Source organism: Rhinopithecus bieti, unplaced genomic scaffold, assembly GCF_001698545.2.
Source record: "Rhinopithecus bieti isolate Rb0 unplaced genomic scaffold, ASM169854v2 scaffold_32014, whole genome shotgun sequence".
Classification (NCBI taxonomy): Eukaryota; Metazoa; Chordata; class Mammalia; order Primates; family Cercopithecidae; genus Rhinopithecus; species Rhinopithecus bieti.
In genome coordinates this window covers 617,589-634,622 of record NW_016813639.1, presented here as the reverse complement: position 1 = coordinate 634,622, position 17,034 = coordinate 617,589, and positions in this window count along the sequence as shown.

Genomic DNA, 17,034 nt, shown 5'->3' with positions numbered 1-17,034 from the left:
TCTGGCCGGGCGCGGTGGCTCAAGCCTGTAATCCCAGCACTTTGGGAGGCCGAGGCGGGTGGATCACGAGGTCAGGAGATCGAGACCCTCCTGGCTAACACGGTGAAACCCCGTCTCTACTAAAAATACAAAAAAAAAAAAACTAGCCGGGCGCGGTGGCGGGCGCCTGTAGTCCCAGCTACTCGGAGGCTGAGGCGGGAGAATGACGGGAACCCGGGAGGCGGAGCTTGCAGTGAGCCGAGATCATGCCACTGCACTCCAGCCTGGGCGACACAGCAAGACTCTGTCTCAAAAAAAGAAAAAAAAAAAAAAAAAAATTTGCTGGGTGCAGTGGTGCGTGCCTATAATCTCAGCTACCCTGGAGGCTGAGGCAGGAGAAACACTTGAACCTGGGAGGCAGAGGTTGCAGTGAGCCGAGATCATGCCACTGCACTCCAGCCTGGGCTACAGAGCAAGACTTCATCAAAGAAAAGAAAAAAGAAACAAGAAAAGAAGAAAAACGAAAAAGTTACTCAAGAAGGAAAAAGGAAAAGTCATAATACATTACCTAGTTCTGCTATGGAAAGCATTGACATAATCATAGCAATGTAAAGACCTTATCATTAACCAAAAATTGTGTATAACTATGCTGAGGGGAGAGAAGAGAGGTAAAGAGTGTGTGTGTGTGTGTGCCCACACGTGTGTGTGTGTGCATGTGCATGTGCATGTAAAAAGTGTTGAATTTTCATCTCCCATAAGCGTCCTTAAATTGTAAAACACAGAAACTTCAGAAATATCAGGGCTGGGCACAGTGGCTCATGCCTGTAATCCCAGCACTTTGGGAGGCTGAGGCAGGTGGATCACCTGAGGTCAGGAGTTCAAGACCAGCTTGGCCAATGTGGCGAAACCCTGTCTCTACTAAAAATACAAAAATTACCGGGCGGGAATAGTGGCGGGCCCCTGTAATCCCAGCTACTTGGCAGGATGAGGCAGGAGAATGGCTTGAACTGGGAAGCAGAGGCTGCAGTGAGCTGAGACTGCGCCACTGCACTCCAGCCTGGGCAACAAGAGCGAGACTCTGTCTCAAAAAAAAAAAAAAAAAAAGAAGAAATTTTAAAACATCACATTTTTACGTGTCTCTAATTCAAGTAATTCTGCTGCCAGGACATTAATCAGTCATGATTTGGGGGTTCTCTCCCTCCCTAAGGCCATGCAAGAGTCCCAGATGTTCTCATGTATTCTTGAATATACAGGGCAGACCCTCTGGTCCGCAGTGCACATAGGTCCCCACACCTTGCCCAAGTCTGTAATCTCTTCAGTTCTTGGGCCAGACTTGCAGGGAGGAGTCTTTCACTGCTGACCTCAAATCTTAGCATCCCCTAATACCTCTCATCAGAAGATTCTTGTTGCTTCTTGGGGCCCTACATGGAGTGGGACTTGCATTTCTCTGCTCATAGAACCTGAAAACATAGACACAGCTGCCTTTTCAGGTTGCAGTTACTGCTTTCCCAGCACTTTCTTCTCTCCACCCCCATTCCTCTCCTCCACATCTGAGAAAATCAGGAAAAGAGCTTCACTTAAAGAACCTTTGGAAACCCAGATCTCGCCCCTCTTTACTGTATGAGGGATGGTGAGAGAAGGTAGCAAGGAGCAACTGGGGCCTGCCCTAGTCCTCTCCCACAATCTTTTGTTCAAACAAGTGACGTCTTCCCAATTTTATGTCACGTTCTACTTTTAAAAAGCCTCCCTGCTAGAATCCATTGCTTCTTACTTGGCCCCTCATTTACTTGCCCACCTGCAAAACAAAATTCTGTAGCTGTAGCCAGAGGGAGCCTACAGGCAGCCTTTTTAATTTTTTCATTTTTTTCTTGTTACATTTGTACTAATTTACTTTGTAATCTATGTATTGTTACTATTTTTATTGTAATTTTGATTCTCTCCAATTAAAATTACCCAGTTTCCCTCCTCGGCAAAGGAGTGTGACAGGTGGGTCTTTTGAGCCAGTTCTAAAGTAGCAGCCTCCAAAGGGGCATGTGCACATCTCAGGGGTACACAGGATGATCCGTGGGGTATAGGAAGAAGATACTAGGACTTTTATTCTCTTTTCTTTTTTTAGTTGGGTTCTCACTCTGTTGCCCAGTCTGGAATGCAGTGGCCCATTCATTGCTCATTGCAGCCTTCACCTCCTAGGCTCAAGCTATCCTACCTCTTCGGCCTCCTGAGTAGCTGGGATTACAGGCATGCACTACCATGCCTAGCTTCATTCTTTTTTGCTTTTTTTTTTTTTTTTTTTTGAGGCAGAGTCTCGCTCTGTCGCCCGGACTGGAGTGCAGTGGCCGGATCTCAGCTCACTGCAAGCTCCGCCTCCCAGGTTTACGCCATTCTCCTGCCTCAGCCTCCCAAGTAGCTGGGACTACAGGCGCCCGCCACCTCGCCCGGCTAGTTTTTGTATTTTTTAGTAGGGTTTCACCGTGTTAGCCAGGATGGTCTTGATCTCCTGACCTCGTGATCTGCCCGTCTCGGCCTCCCAAAGTGCTGGGATTACAGGCTTGAGCCACCGCGCCCGGCCTACAATATTTTTATAAACAAAAATTTTACATATTTGGGAATGCATTCTAAAACTTTTTTTAAACTGATGAAGTATGTGATCCAATATATTTGAGAGTTATGTTCTGGGGCAATGCTGTCCAACAGAAACATAATGTGAACCACAAATGTGAGCTTCACATGTAACTTTAAGTCTTCCATAGCCACAATTAAAAGAAGTGAAATTAATTTTAATGTTATATTTAATCCAATATATCCAAAATATTCTCATTTCAACATGTAACCAACATCAAAATTATAAATAAAATATTTTTCCTTTTTTTAAGCAAGTCTTCACAATATAGCATGTAGTTTACAGTGGCACCACATCTCACTTTGGACTGGCTACATTGCAGGTGCCCAGTAGTAGTATATGTGGCTCATGGCCACCATGATTGACAACACAGTTCCTAGGTATTAGGTCCTGGATATTAGCGGACATCTGAGACAAGTCCTGCCTCTAGAACTGCTTCTTTTTTTTTTTTTTTTTTTTTTTTTTTTTTTTTTTTTTTTTTTTTTTTTTGAGGCAGAGTCTTGCTCTGTCGCCCGGACTGGAGTGCAGTGGCCGGATCTCAGCTCACTGCAAGCTCCGCCTCCCGGGTTTACTCCAGTCTCCTGCCTCAGCCTCCCGAGTAGCTGGGACTACAGGCGCCCGCCACCTCACCCGGCTAGTTTTTTTGTATTTTAGTAGAGACAGGGTTTCACCGTATTAGCCAGGATGGTCTCGATCTCCTGACCTCGTGATCCGCCCGTCTCGGCCTCCCAAAGTGCTGGGATTACAGGCTTGAGCCACCGCGCCCGGCCTAGAACTGCTTCTGATGACAGACCTCTTGGGATTGAGACATAACTGAACCTGCCTCATCTCCGCAGTACACCCAAGGCAGTAAGAAGTGAACTACAATTCATTAAACAACTACTTTTCAGTTAAGCACTTTTATGTCCATCTCATTTAATTTTCTAGCACCTACTTTAAGGTAGAGCTTATTAAACTATGTCAAGGCCGGGTGTGGTGGCTCACACCTGTAATCCCAGCACTTTGGGAGGCCGAGGCAGGCGGATCACGAGGTCAGGAAATCGAGACCATCCTGGCTAACATGGTGAAACACTGTCTCTACTAAAAAATACAAAAAAAAAAAAAAAATTAGCCGGGTGTGATGGCGGGCCCTGTAGTCCCAGCTACTCAGGGGGCTGAGGCAGGAGAATTGCTTCAACCCAGGAAGTGGAGCTTGCAGTGAGCCGAGATTGCGCCACTGCACTCCATCCTGGGCGACAAGGCGAGACTCCTTCTCAATAAATAAATAAATAAATAAATAAATAAATAAATAAAGTCAAACATGAAGAAACGGGGTCATAGAACTAGTTAGAATCCCAGTCTTTTTTTCCCCCACCTTTTTTTCAGTCATCTTTCTATCGGGCCAAAAAATCCTTGTCTTCCTCCAGAGCCCTGAACCACAAATTCTTCTGAACAACACTCATTGCCTCTTCTAAAAGCTACGGAGCTCATTTCACTTACTGTTGTCTAATACTGTTACCTACTGAGGACGCTTTCATAGAGCAAGCAAGCAAAGTCTGTGCAGTCAGACCACAGGACAGTCACAATGCCCTCCTCCATCCCCCGAAAGGACAAAAAATGCAGATTATACAGGCCACTCATACCCTCCAACTGTGATCTGTCTGATTTCCCAGCATGGAATTCTCCTGGTTGGGGCTTCTTTATGTGAAGTCAATCTGTAGTAGATTAATTAAACACTGTATTGATTTTATATTCTCTGGGGGCACTTCTAAAAGGGTTATATATTCTTGAAGCCCCTTCTCTGAGTTAGTAGAACATTTCCCCCTTTGCAAACGTGATACTTAGAATTTTATTACAATCCTCCCACCCACCTCCACCCAGACATCACCCCCTCCCGCTCTTAGCGTGGCATAAAATCTAACTTCTTGCCTTTCCCAAAAGACAGTCATGGCAAGAAAAGAGGGAGGGAGTCCTGCTGGTTTTCAGGTCATGTTGATTTAACACTTCATGATTTATGCATTCTGGCTGTCTTGCTTGTAGATTTTCATTGTTACATCCTGCTGAATACCTTGCAGGGGTGTTGTTTCTCTTAGTTAGCGAATGTTTGTAAGGCACGTTACAGATGAAAGTGCTGTGTCAGTGCTAAATGTGAACATTTGGGTATCCTCAAGCTGTCCTTTGTCTGCCCAGGGATTTTCAGTGTAACGCAAATTCTGAGAGAGATTTGCATTTGGAAAAAGGCTTGGCTATTCTGTTTTAAACTGTAGGTTACTAAAATATACAAATTTGGGAATTAAAAATGGCAGTAAACGCAGGACATTTTGCATTAGCACAGTTTTCTGACCCTGATGTAACAGTGCTTTCTCCACTTATTGGAAGTGTGATGATCTAATGCAGAGGGAGAAAAGAACATTCCCTGCGAATTGCACTGCTTCTGTGGCAGACCCTTAACCTTCCTGATATGTAACAAATAATACATGGTTGGCTCTTTGTTTTGTTTTGTTTTGTTTGTTCAGTGAGTGGGCGGCTGAAACAATTTAGCTGCATTTCCAGTGTGTCTGCCCAGGAAAATGGATTCATTTGAAATTACAGCACAGTTAAATTAAGTGTTCAGTAATATTTCACTAAGAAAAATGTTAAATACCAGTTTCATTTGCTTTTGCAACATATTAACTAAACCTGAGTTTGTCACATTTCTACTGATGTAAAGATTCATGTTAAGCATGCTTATTAAGGTATTTGATTTCATAATGGACCATTTTTGGAAATACACAAAAAATGTTTTCTTGTGGAAGATTGGCTTTCCATTCTTTATTGTTTTCTAAGCATCAGCTTTTAAGCTAGGTTTCTTAAAAATAAGAAAGCTGCATAAAACAAAGCAGAGATAGTTGGAGACTTCCGTTTTACGTAACAGCAAGGGTTTACAAGAACTATGGCTTTTGGGGTACCTTTCTTTTTGTATATAAACAAAAAATAAGTAAATTTGCAGCCTAAAACCCACTTGATAGTTCCTCTCAAATCCACAAAATGGCTGTTACCTGCAAAACATTTACAGTAACGTTAATAAATGATACGTTGGCTGATCCAGAGTTTATTCTAAGACTATAGCAGATTATCCTTCATCTTTTCAGTGATTTTCAATGTAAGAAAATCCTCACTTTATTCTTAATAATCAACATTCCTAAATGCTCCAGCAGGATCCTCAGTCAATGTAAATTTACATAATTCATCTTCTTCCACTCAACTTGTTTTTCTATAATTAGTGCAGCTGTCACCAGGGAGCCACATTCTTGTGGGCAGGTAGCTATGGGTACAGAAGGCAGGCTTCAGTCAAACATTTCCTTTTAAACCATCCATTTGTTTTTTCTCCTCTTAGTTCAAATAAGTCGAGTTCTGTAATGAAGGATTTGTTTCCTACCTAGCATATCCTTTTAAAATTCTATCATTCCATAACTTACAATTCCTTCTCCAGGTCCACTTAGCCAAAAGACATAAGTTTTTTGTTGTTGTTGTTGTTGTTTGTTTTTTGTGTTTTTTTTTTGATACAGAGTCTCGCTCTGTCACCCAGGTTGGAGTGCGGTAGCGCGATCTTGGCTCACTGCAACGTCCGCCTCCCGGGTTCAAGCGATTTTCATGCCTCAGCTTCCCGAGTAGCTGGGATTACAGACATGTACCACCACGCATGGCTAATTTTTTTTCTTTTCTTTCTTTCTTTTTTTTTTTTTTTTTAGTAGAGACGGGGTTTCTCCATGTTGCCCATGCTGGTCTTGAACTCCTGAGTTCAGGCAATCCACCTGCCTCGGCCTCCCAAAGTACTAGGATTACAGGTGTGAGCCACCACACCCGGCAAGACATAAGTCTCTAAAGAATTTTTTGGTCAGTCCAACTTTTAGGCTGCATACATATTTCTCTTTATAGCTTTCATGTTTTTATTAAAACAGATCCTCATTTCAAAATGTAGTTATAACGCTGTTAAAAACACGGAAAGGACATATGAGCGCAATGACAAAGCAAGCTTTGGAATGGTATAGGAAATATCTAGCTTTATCTTTTATATGAAGTCTTTAAACTGCCTTTCTCTTTGAGCTACCTTTCTCCTTAGCATTTAACATAGTCTTTGAAAAGGATGGGAAAACAAACAAACAAACAAAACAAAGTGTTTTCCTGCTCTCACTGGTTAAAATACTCAACACAGAATACTTCCCCTCCGGTCACCAAAATGTGTGGGGATTTCTCCCTATCAACAACCAAGCAATTCTGCAGTGGATAACAACTGAGTGTCCTAACAAACACTATCTACCTGGTGACAGTGTCAGAGGCAGGTGGACCAGAGCAACTCTATCTCAAATAGGAGCTGGGTAAAATAAGGCTGAAACCTACTGGGCTGCATTCCCAGACGGTTAAGGCATTCTAAGTCACAGGATGAGATAAGAGGTCAGTACGAAATACAGGTCATAGAGACCTTGCTGATAAAACAGGTTGCAGTAAAGGAGCCAGCCAAAACCCACCAAAACCAAAATGGTGACGACAGTGACCTCTGGTCGTCCTCATTGTTACACTCCCATCAGCACCAAAACAGTTTACAAATGCCATGGCAACATCAGGAAGTTACCCTATATGTTCTAAAAAGTGGAGGCATGAATAATCCACCCCTTGTTTAGCATATTATAAAAAAAATCATAAAAATAAACAAGCAGCAGCCCTCAGAGCTGCTCTGTCTATAGAGTGGCCTTTGTTTTTTTTTATTTGTTTGTTTTGTTTGTTTTTTTTGAGGCAGAGTCTCACTCTGTCGCCCAGGCTGGAGAGCAGTGGCGCAATCTTGGCTCACCGCAACCTTCGTCTCCCGGGCTCAAGCAATTCTCCTGCTCAGCTTTCCAAGTAGCTGGGATTACAGGTGTGTGGGACCATGCCTGGCTAATTTTTGTGTTTTTAGTAGAGACAGGGTTTCACCGTGTTAGCCAGGATGGTCTCGATCTCCTGACCTCGTGATCTGCCCTCCTCTGCCTCCCAAAGTGTTGGGATTACAGGCGTGAGCCACAGCGCCCAGCCTTAGAGTAGCCATTTTTTAAATTCCTTTACTTTCTTAATAAACGTGCTTTCATTTTGCACTAGGAACTCGCCCTGAATGCTTTCTTGCGCGAGATCCAAGAACTCTCTCTTGGGGTCTGGATCAGGACCCCTTTCCTGTAACGTATTTCTCTGTCCTGTAACTTATTTCTGGTGACTACAGAAGGGACTATAGTGCAGAAATCGTGGCTCAACGGCTACCTTTGGGTAAGTGTTGTGGTCCTGTAACATCTTTCTTGCAAACCACAAAAGGGACCATACTGAAGAGACTCCCGACCCAAAGGAAAATCATCTGTGCTCACCAATTGGCTGACTTAGGGTAAGTAGAGTGCATATACCCAGGTGAAGAATGGGACTGGGTTAGAGACCCAACTTAGGAGCGTTAGAGTCTCTTCTGAGATTTAGAGGGTTAGAGACCCTTCTAGGTAAAGTCCCTCTGGGCTAAGAACAGGTTCAGCACTATGGGATGTTAACTGCAATTCTCTTTGGGTTAATCTGCCTTGCACTCTTTGCTGATGGCTGTGGGTGACAGGGTTAGGCATGTACAGGATCGTGGGACATTGGGAGCTTTTTCCTTCCCAAAGGGGAAACCTGAGAGTTGGCGGGACTGCTGGGAAGAACGCCTTAACGACAGCAGCCGCAGCCACCTGAACTTTAAAGTGTCACTGCAATGAGGGGGTCTTTCTCTGGCCTCCCTGAGCATTTGACCTTCCCCACTTGCTGTTTTCCTTCTCTACTTTTCCCTTCCCTTTCTTATTTTTTCTGTTACTCAAGATGACCATCTTGCCCAGAGACCACGTGTTGAAACTCCCAGTCAGAGGTTGGATCAAAGATGATGGGACCCATCTGGGGGCAAATTTAAGCCTCGCCAGTTTGATATTGGGTGGTAAGCAAAGTAGCTAATGTCTATGTTTTTTGTTTGTTTGTTTTTTTAAGACGGAGTCTCCTCTGTCACCCAGGCTGAAGTGCAAGGGCATGATCTCAGCTCATTGCAACCTCCACCTCCCGGGTTCAAGTGATTCTCCTGCCTCAGCCTTTCAAATAGCTGGGACTACAGGTGCGTACCACCATACTCAGCTAATTTTTTGTATTTTTAGTAGAGATGGGGTTTCACCATGTTGGTCAGGATGGTCTCCATCTCTTGACCTCGTGATCCGCCCACCTCGGCCTCCCAAAGTGCTGGGATTACAGGCGTGAGCCACCGCGCCCTGCCATGTCTATGTTTCATCACATGTATTTTGCTCTCGCCAGAGCAAAAACCAACAATTTTCCTTTATGATGTGGCTTGGCCCCCAAGACGATGGTGCCACAAGCCTGATCAGTAATGCCACTCAGGGAAAGGGAACCCAGAAGCCTGGCATGCTGGCAAAAGGGTAAGAATTTCCTACCAGTGAGATTTCTGGCTTCTCTCTCTGTGAAAATGGTTGAATGAATGGAAAAATAAATAAATAAATCAGTGTTTATCTCCTTTGTAAAGTTTTAATTAATGTGAAAAAAATTCCAGGCCGGGCGCGGTGGCTCAAGCCTGTAATCCCAGCACTTTGGGAGGCCGAGACAGGTGGATCACGAGGTCAGGAGTTCGAGACCATCCTGGCTAACATGGTGAAACCCCGTCTCTACTAAAATACAAAAAACTAGCCGGGCGAGGTGGCGGGCGCCTGTAGTCCCAGCTACTCAGGAGGCTGAGGCAGGAGAATGGCGTAAACCCGGGAAGCGGAGCTTGCAGTGAGCTGAGATCCGGCCACTGCACTCCAGCCTGGGCGACAAAGCGAGACTCCATCTCAAAAAAAAAAAAAGAAAAAAATTCTAAGGCTAATCTTAAACTGGTGTATTTTGTGCTATAAATTTGTTTTTCTGTGTTGAGTAGTACTTTAGAGTAAAACATGGGTTTAGAACACTTGTAAGCCTGCTTTTCAAAACGACCCAGCAAGCTAGTCAGTAAGAAACTTGGCTGTAGGTCCCTGAAACAAACAAAAAAACTGGATGAAGTCTCCACTTTGTGTTATGTTCTTGGGAGCATGACCTTTTAATCACGTGGTGGTACTTTCTCTTAGTCTCTGCCTTCCAGGGAACAGAAATTTTAGGGTTTGTGTCATAGTTAGCTCTAAAGATCATATTAAATAGTTAAAAGCCTTTGAAAGCTCAAAATTAACTACTCTAGACTTCTTCTGAGAAGAAGCACCACAGGATGCTGCCCACTGTAGCTCAGTAAGTAGGATCTTATGCTTTCACAGTAGTGGTCTAGGTTCGATTCCCCACCTAGGAAGCAAGTCATTTCTGGGGTAATATCTGAGTGACCTTGTCTACTCTCTTCTCTGTCAACTGCTCTAAATTTTCCTTTCTCTAAGTGCCTGGAAGGTTACCTTTGGTAAAGTTCAAAAGCTGGAGATTTTGGCCGCTTGGCATGGCTAAAGGCGGGTAATAAGAGATCTGAAAAAATTTCTTCTTTTTTTTAAAAGAGCACTGTGGTTGAAAGTCAGCTTAATTAAAAGTGGATAAACAAGCTCTAGATATATTTAAAAGGCCTTTATGTTTTTCTATTCTTGGAACTTGTGTCTCTGGAAAAAAATTTTTTTCTTCTCAGTCGACTGAATTATTTTTCTCCATTTTTTGTTTGTTTGTTTTGCCACTCTCAATGCACATATGAGGGGCCCTAAGGTAAGTTCTGGTAGCCTGGGACTCCTTGGGAAAAACGGAGGAGGAGCCACAGACTCTGTTTTGGGGAAAAAAAACCCTCTGTTTTCTTCATGAAACCCCAGGAATTAAAAGCAGACAGATCCCTCTAAAAAATCAAAGGCTCTGTTCTGGTTTGCATTGTGTTATCTAATGGTTTTGAGTTTTGGGGGTATCAGAAATTACTTCACATTATGAAAAAGCTTTGGTGTTTTATAATAACTAGGTAGGAAATATAATTTAAGGGATGGCTAATAATAGCTAAGGAGGGACACTTGACTCTTTGCATACTTGAATCAAAAAAGCATGCTCTTGGCCACCTAGAAGATAGAGAGACACCCCAACCTCACTGGGAAATAAAACTCCCATGAGGAATGGGCTGATTATAAAATGGGCTGATTGGCTTTGCGTTGCCTTGCAATGAAATGAAGAGTAGAAGCACCGCACCCTCTGCTCCCGTAGTATTTCCTTCCTTTTGGGAATCCAGGAACCAATATAAAATGGCACCCTTAACTTTGGGGATCTGTCTTTGCTTTCGGCAGTTTATTTGCTGCTTATTTGGCCCTAGAAACGCAAGCTTTCCTGGCCCTGGTCCTCCAAGGGCTCTGCCCTGAAGCCAGTAATCCAGTTAAAAAACGGGCAAATAGACCGGGCGCGGTGGCTCACGCCTATAATCCCAGCACTTTGGGAGGTGGAGGCCGGCAGATTACGAGGTCAGGAGATGGAGACCATCCTGGCTAACACGGTGAAACCCCGTCTCTACTAAAAATACAAAAAATTAGCCGGGCGAGGTGGTGGGCGCCTGTAGTCCCAGCTAGGAGGGAGGCTGAGCCAGGAGAATGACATGAACCCGGGGGGCGGAGCTTGCAGTGAGCCGAGATTGCGCCACCGCACTCCAGCCTGGGCGACAGAGACTCCGTCTCAAAAACAAAAAAACAAAACGAAACAAAAAACTAGAAATAGAAAAATCTTACAGTGCTAAATCTTCTGTCTGTGTATTAATATGTGTCGTATGTTTATATGTAGAAGACCTCTAATTGGTTTAAAAAATAAGTGCTTAAATAAAATATTTTGTCAGAAAAATAGACACTTTAATGCCTTTTTGTTCACATGACTTCAGAAATCTTTTAAAATAAAGACAGGTTTAAAGGTTATTGGTAAAATAAAATGTCTTAAAAATGTAAAATTTAGGCCAGGCGCGATGGCACATGCCTGTAATCTCAGCACTTTGGGAGGCCGAGGCAGGCGGATTGCCTGAGGTCAGGAGTTTGAGACCAGCCTGACCAACATGGTGAAACCCATCTCTACTAAAAATACAAAAATTAGCTGGGCGCAGTGACGGGCGCCTGTAATCCCAGCTACTTGGTAGGCTGAGGCAGGAGAATCACTTGAGCCCAGGAGGCAGAGGTTGCAGTGAGCCAAGGTGGTGCCACTGCACTCCAGCCTGGGCAACAGAGCAAGACTCCATCTTAAAATAAAATAAAATAAAATAAAATATTCCTTCTATGGAGCAAAGTTCCATTAAAGCCAATTTTTAAAAAGCCTATATAAAAAATATTCTTGCGGCACTTTATACAAATAATCAAGTATAATAAAGCAAATCAGTCTTACCATAATGGAAAACTGGAAAGAAAATATTATGTTTCAAAACTATGGTATACTCGTTGTTAAATTCTAGTCTCATTAGTTATTTTTCAGTTTGTTTCTGCAATTTAGGCTAACCCTGCTTATTCCTGTAAACCAACCAATGAGCTCTAATTGTTGCTCCAAAAAAAACCCCAAAAGGGATGGGAAATGTAAAAATCTGGATCAATATTCTAATTCTGGGCACATTACAGTCAGTTAACAATCCCATACCAGCTTAGTTCCAACAACTTCCCAGTTCATAAAAAGCCTTCTAATTTACTTTACTTGCAATAATTTTACTTATTTTGCTTTACTCTTGTAGAATATGTTACTATTATACTCTTTGTGCAGGAATACAGAACAAGCTTACTAAATATTTTCCTAAGCATTTATTAATTGTTTGGGAGGCACTTTAGGAGGCTGAAGCAGGCAGATCACTTGAGGTCAAAAGTTCGAGACCAGCCTGGCCAACATAGCAAAACCCCATCTCTACTTAAAAAAATACAAAATTAGCCAGGCATGGTGGTGCACACCTGTAATCCCAGCTACTTGGGAGGCTGAGGTAGGAGAATTACTTGAACCTGGGAAATGGAGGTTGCAGTGAGCTGAGATCGCGCCACTGCACTCCAGNACATTACAGTCAGTTAACAATCCCATACCAGCTTAGTTCCAACAACTTCCCAGTTCATAAAAAGCCTTCTAATTTACTTTACTTGCAATAATTTTACTTATTTTGCTTTACTCTTGTAGAATATGTTACTATTATACTCTTTGTGCAGGAATACAGAACAAGCTTACTAAATATTTTCCTAAGCATTTATTAATTGTTTGGGAGGCACTTTAGGAGGCTGAAGCAGGCAGATCACTTGAGGTCAAAAAGTTCGAGACCAGCCTGGCCAACATAGCAAAACCCCATCTCTACTTAAAAAAATACAAAAATTAGCCAGGCATGGTGGTGCACACCTGTAATCCCAGCTACTTGGGAGGCTGAGGTAGGAGAATTACTTGAACCTGGGAAATGGAGGTTGCAGTGAGCTGAGATCGCGCCACTGCACTCCAGCCTGGGTGACAGAGCAAGACTCCATCTCAAAAAATAAATAAATAAATAAATAAATAAATAAATAAAAGAGCATAATACTTTAAAACTGAAGCCAAAAATATTTTGTTGCTTCTGCACTTCTGCCTTAAAACATTACTGGTTCTTTAGCCTTCACCCAGCAGGAGCAGTGAAAGTTTCCTTGCCAACCTCTACTGATGGTGGAACCATGAGCCAATGGGAGCTCTCTCCTTTCAAAGTACAGAGCTAAGTCTATCCACTTATTTATTTATTTATTTTATAAATATTTCTGGAGGGTCTGTGTGCCAAGCATTGTTCTTATGCTGAGACTCCAAAAGTAAATGAAATTGACATGGCCCCGTCCTTGAGGGACATACAGATTGCTGGAAATGACAGATGATAATGAAATAAACCAGCAGATACACACACACACACACACACACACACACACGTACACACACACACATTGTGAGAGACGCTATGAGGAAGAGGCGCAATGAAGGGTCATTGATAGAGAATAGCAGAGGGAACCACTAGATAACATGGCCTCCTTGAGTACACCTTTCTGGGGAAGTGACACAAACCTGAAGGTTATAAGGGGAAAGAGGGAAGGAGAGTATTAACGTATGGGGACAACATGTGTTAAGATCTGTAGGTGGAAACAAGTGTGGTAGGACACACTAAGAAGAAGGAAGGGATGGGATTTGGTGTTTGATTGCAGTCGGATACTTGGCCTATTTAGACACTGAAGTTATCAAGGATGGCAAGGCCTTGGGGTAGAGCAATCAGTGACCCAGGTGCCAAACCTTCCTCAGATGAAATTCAATAAACAGCAATGTGGCATATGTTAAAGAGGCACAGCCACATAGTGTAAACCCCAAAGAAGTAGGTTTTTTTTACACATGGTGGAGGAATAATAGCACACAAGCAGCATGAAGGAGCCAGAATGTGGAACCCAGGAAAACAGCAAGAGAACACGCAGCCTCCTCTTGAGAGAGGGTGGCAGGAAAAACAGTGTCGTCAGGGGATAGTCAGAGGGGAAAGTGCAACGGAAAAGCTGAGAACGTAGATGCTCATTTACTCAGAAAGAGAGTTCTAGTATGCACAGGAGAAAGGAGGGGAGGACAAAGGGAAGGTTGAGTTTGGTAAGGGCAAGAACAGAGCAGGATGGGAGGGAGGCTGGGTTACTAGAGGCACATCTCGGATGGTCGCCATAGATAACTAGCATATGGATACAACTATTCCAAGATATTCAAGAGATCTAACCCCAGCAGTCATCTAGTGGATTAGAGGTATGTGTGTATCGCGGGGGCACCCTCTCTCCTTTCCCAGAAATCAGCAGCCTCCTGGACTTTTTTTATCCAAGAGAGTCATAGTCAAGTAAGGAGGCCAGTAACAGTACTATTTTGTTGGACAGGCTCATATCCCATGATGGCAATAGGATCCATTTATGATGGGATACCACGCAGTTCTGAGAATTTCTTTTTTTCTTTCTTTCTTTTTTTTTTTTTTTTTTTTGAGACAGAGTCTTGCTTTGTCCTCCAAGCTGGAGTGCAGTGGTGCAATCTTGGCTCACTGGGACCTCTGTCTCCCAGGTTCAAGTGGGTCTCCTGCCTCAGCCTCCCAAGTAGCTGGGTCTACAGGTGCCCGCTACCATGCCTGGCTCATTTTTTGTATTTTTAGTGGAGACAGGGTTTCACCATATTGGCCAGGCTGGTCTCGAACTCCTGCCCTTGTGATCCGCCCACCTCGGCCTCCCAAAGTGCTAGGATTACAGGCCTGAGCCATTGCGCCCGGCCAGTTCTGAGAATTTCAAACAAAGGGATCCTGGGCTGCCTGAGAAAGTATATTTCACAGGTACATGACATCGGAGGTTCAAACCATTGAAAGATAGAGCACAACATTATGGAAAAAGCCTGGCAGGGTTGAGACAATGCAGACAGTTTCAGAGAAGGGAGTAAGGCCTTAAACAGATACCCAGAGATGGCCATCAAGAAGTAAGCAAGACACTTTGACAAACAGTGCACTGGTTGTGTGTGTGTACTTTCTCCCAGCGAGACTGATATTTTATTTTTATTTTTATTTATTTACTTTTTTTTTTTTTGAGGCGGAGTCTTGCTCTGTCGCCCAGGCTGGAGTGCAGTGGCCGGATCTCAGCTCACTGCAAGCTCCGCCTCCCGGGTTCACGCCATTCTCCTGCCTCAGCCTCCCAAGTAGCTGGGACTACAGGCGCCCGCCACCTTGCCCGGCTAGTTTTTTGTATTTTTAGTAGAGACGGGGTTTCACTGCGTTCGCCAGGATGGTCTCGATCTCCTGACCTTGTGATCCGCCCGTCTCGGCCTCCCAAAGTGCTGGGATTACAGGCTTGAGCCACCGCGCCTGGCCTTATTTACTTTTTTTGAGATAGAATCTCACTGTGTCACCCATGCTGGAGTGCAGTGGTGTGATTTCAGCTCACTGCAACCTCCACCTCCCAGGTTCAAGCGATCTCCTGCCTCAACCTCCTGGGTAGCTAGAATTACAGGCATATACTACCACACCCAGATAATTTTTTTTTTTTTTTTTTTTTTCCCGTAGAGACAGGGTTTCACTATGTTGGCCAGGTTGGTCTCGAACTCCTGACCTCAGGTAATTTGCCTGTCTCAGCCTCCCAAAGTGCTGGGATTACAGGCGTGAGCCACTGTGCTTGGCCTGAAAATTATATTTTGAGCAAATTTTGTGTTTGTTTTCTTGAGAGGTAATGGCATACTGGAGCCATATGGACCATGAGTAAGCTACCTAACTTCCTTACATCTATTTCCCCCTCTGTCTGTTGAACGGGCATAATAGCACATATTCGTACAGGCTAGTGGCTCTCAGAATTTAACCTGAGACTAACCTGAGATGCTAGTCCCAGATCCTACCTCCCAGAGATTTCAGTTCAGTAGTTCTGGGGTGGAAAACACTGTCAGAGGACTGTTCGAATTAAATGAGACATATGCAAAATGTTTAACACATGTCTGGACAAGGTCAGCAATTATAACCCATAAATAATATTTCCATTTACTGGACCTAACATGAGGAGTAACTTCTTTTGGGAAAGTTAACTTCCTTTGGCATCACTGAAAACAAACATAAGTTAAAAACACCAGGCCTCATTACGGTTATAAGGTACCAGCTTCTCCCTCTATTTATTATTATTACTATTATTATTATTTTGAAACACAGTCTCACTCTGTCGCCCAGAATGAAGTGCAGTAGCGCAACCTCGGCTCACTGCAACTTCCACCTCCAGGGTTCAAGTGATTCTCCTGCCTCAACCTCCCAAGTAGCTGAGACTACTGGCTAATTTTTATATTTTTTGTAGAGATGGGGTTTCACCATGTTGGCCAGGCTGGTCTCGAACTCCTGACCTCAGGTAATCCACCTGCCTCAGCCTCCCAAAGTTCTGGGATTACAAGTGTGAGCCACCGCACCCAGCTTCCCCTTCTATTTAAAAATATTTTATTTATTTATTTATTTATTTATTTATTTTTGAGACAGTTTCCCTCTGTTGCCCAGGCTGGAGTGCAGTGGCATGATCTCAGCTCACTGCAACCTCTGCCTCCCGGGTTCAAGTGATTGTCCTGCCTCAGCCTCCCGACCAGCCTACCAAGCGTGGGCATGGTAATTTTTGTATTTTTAGTAGAGATGGGGTTTTGCCATGTTGGTCAGGCTGGTCTCGAACTCCTGACCTCAAGTGATCTGCCTGCCTCAGCCTCCCAAAGTGCTGGGATTCCAGGTGTGAGCTACTGCACCCGGCCTAAAAATTCTTGTACTTTGTAATCGGACAGATTTCATACTTCCCGATTACTCTTACTACCAAGTTAAAATGAGCAGATTATTATTATTATTATTATTATTATTATTATTATTTTGAGGCTGGAGTGCAATGGGGCAATATCGGCTCACCGCAACTTCCGCTTCCTGGGTTCAAGTGATTCTCTGCCTCAGCCTCCCGAGTAGCTGGGATTACAGGCATGCGCCACCATGCCCAGCTAATTCTGTATTTTTA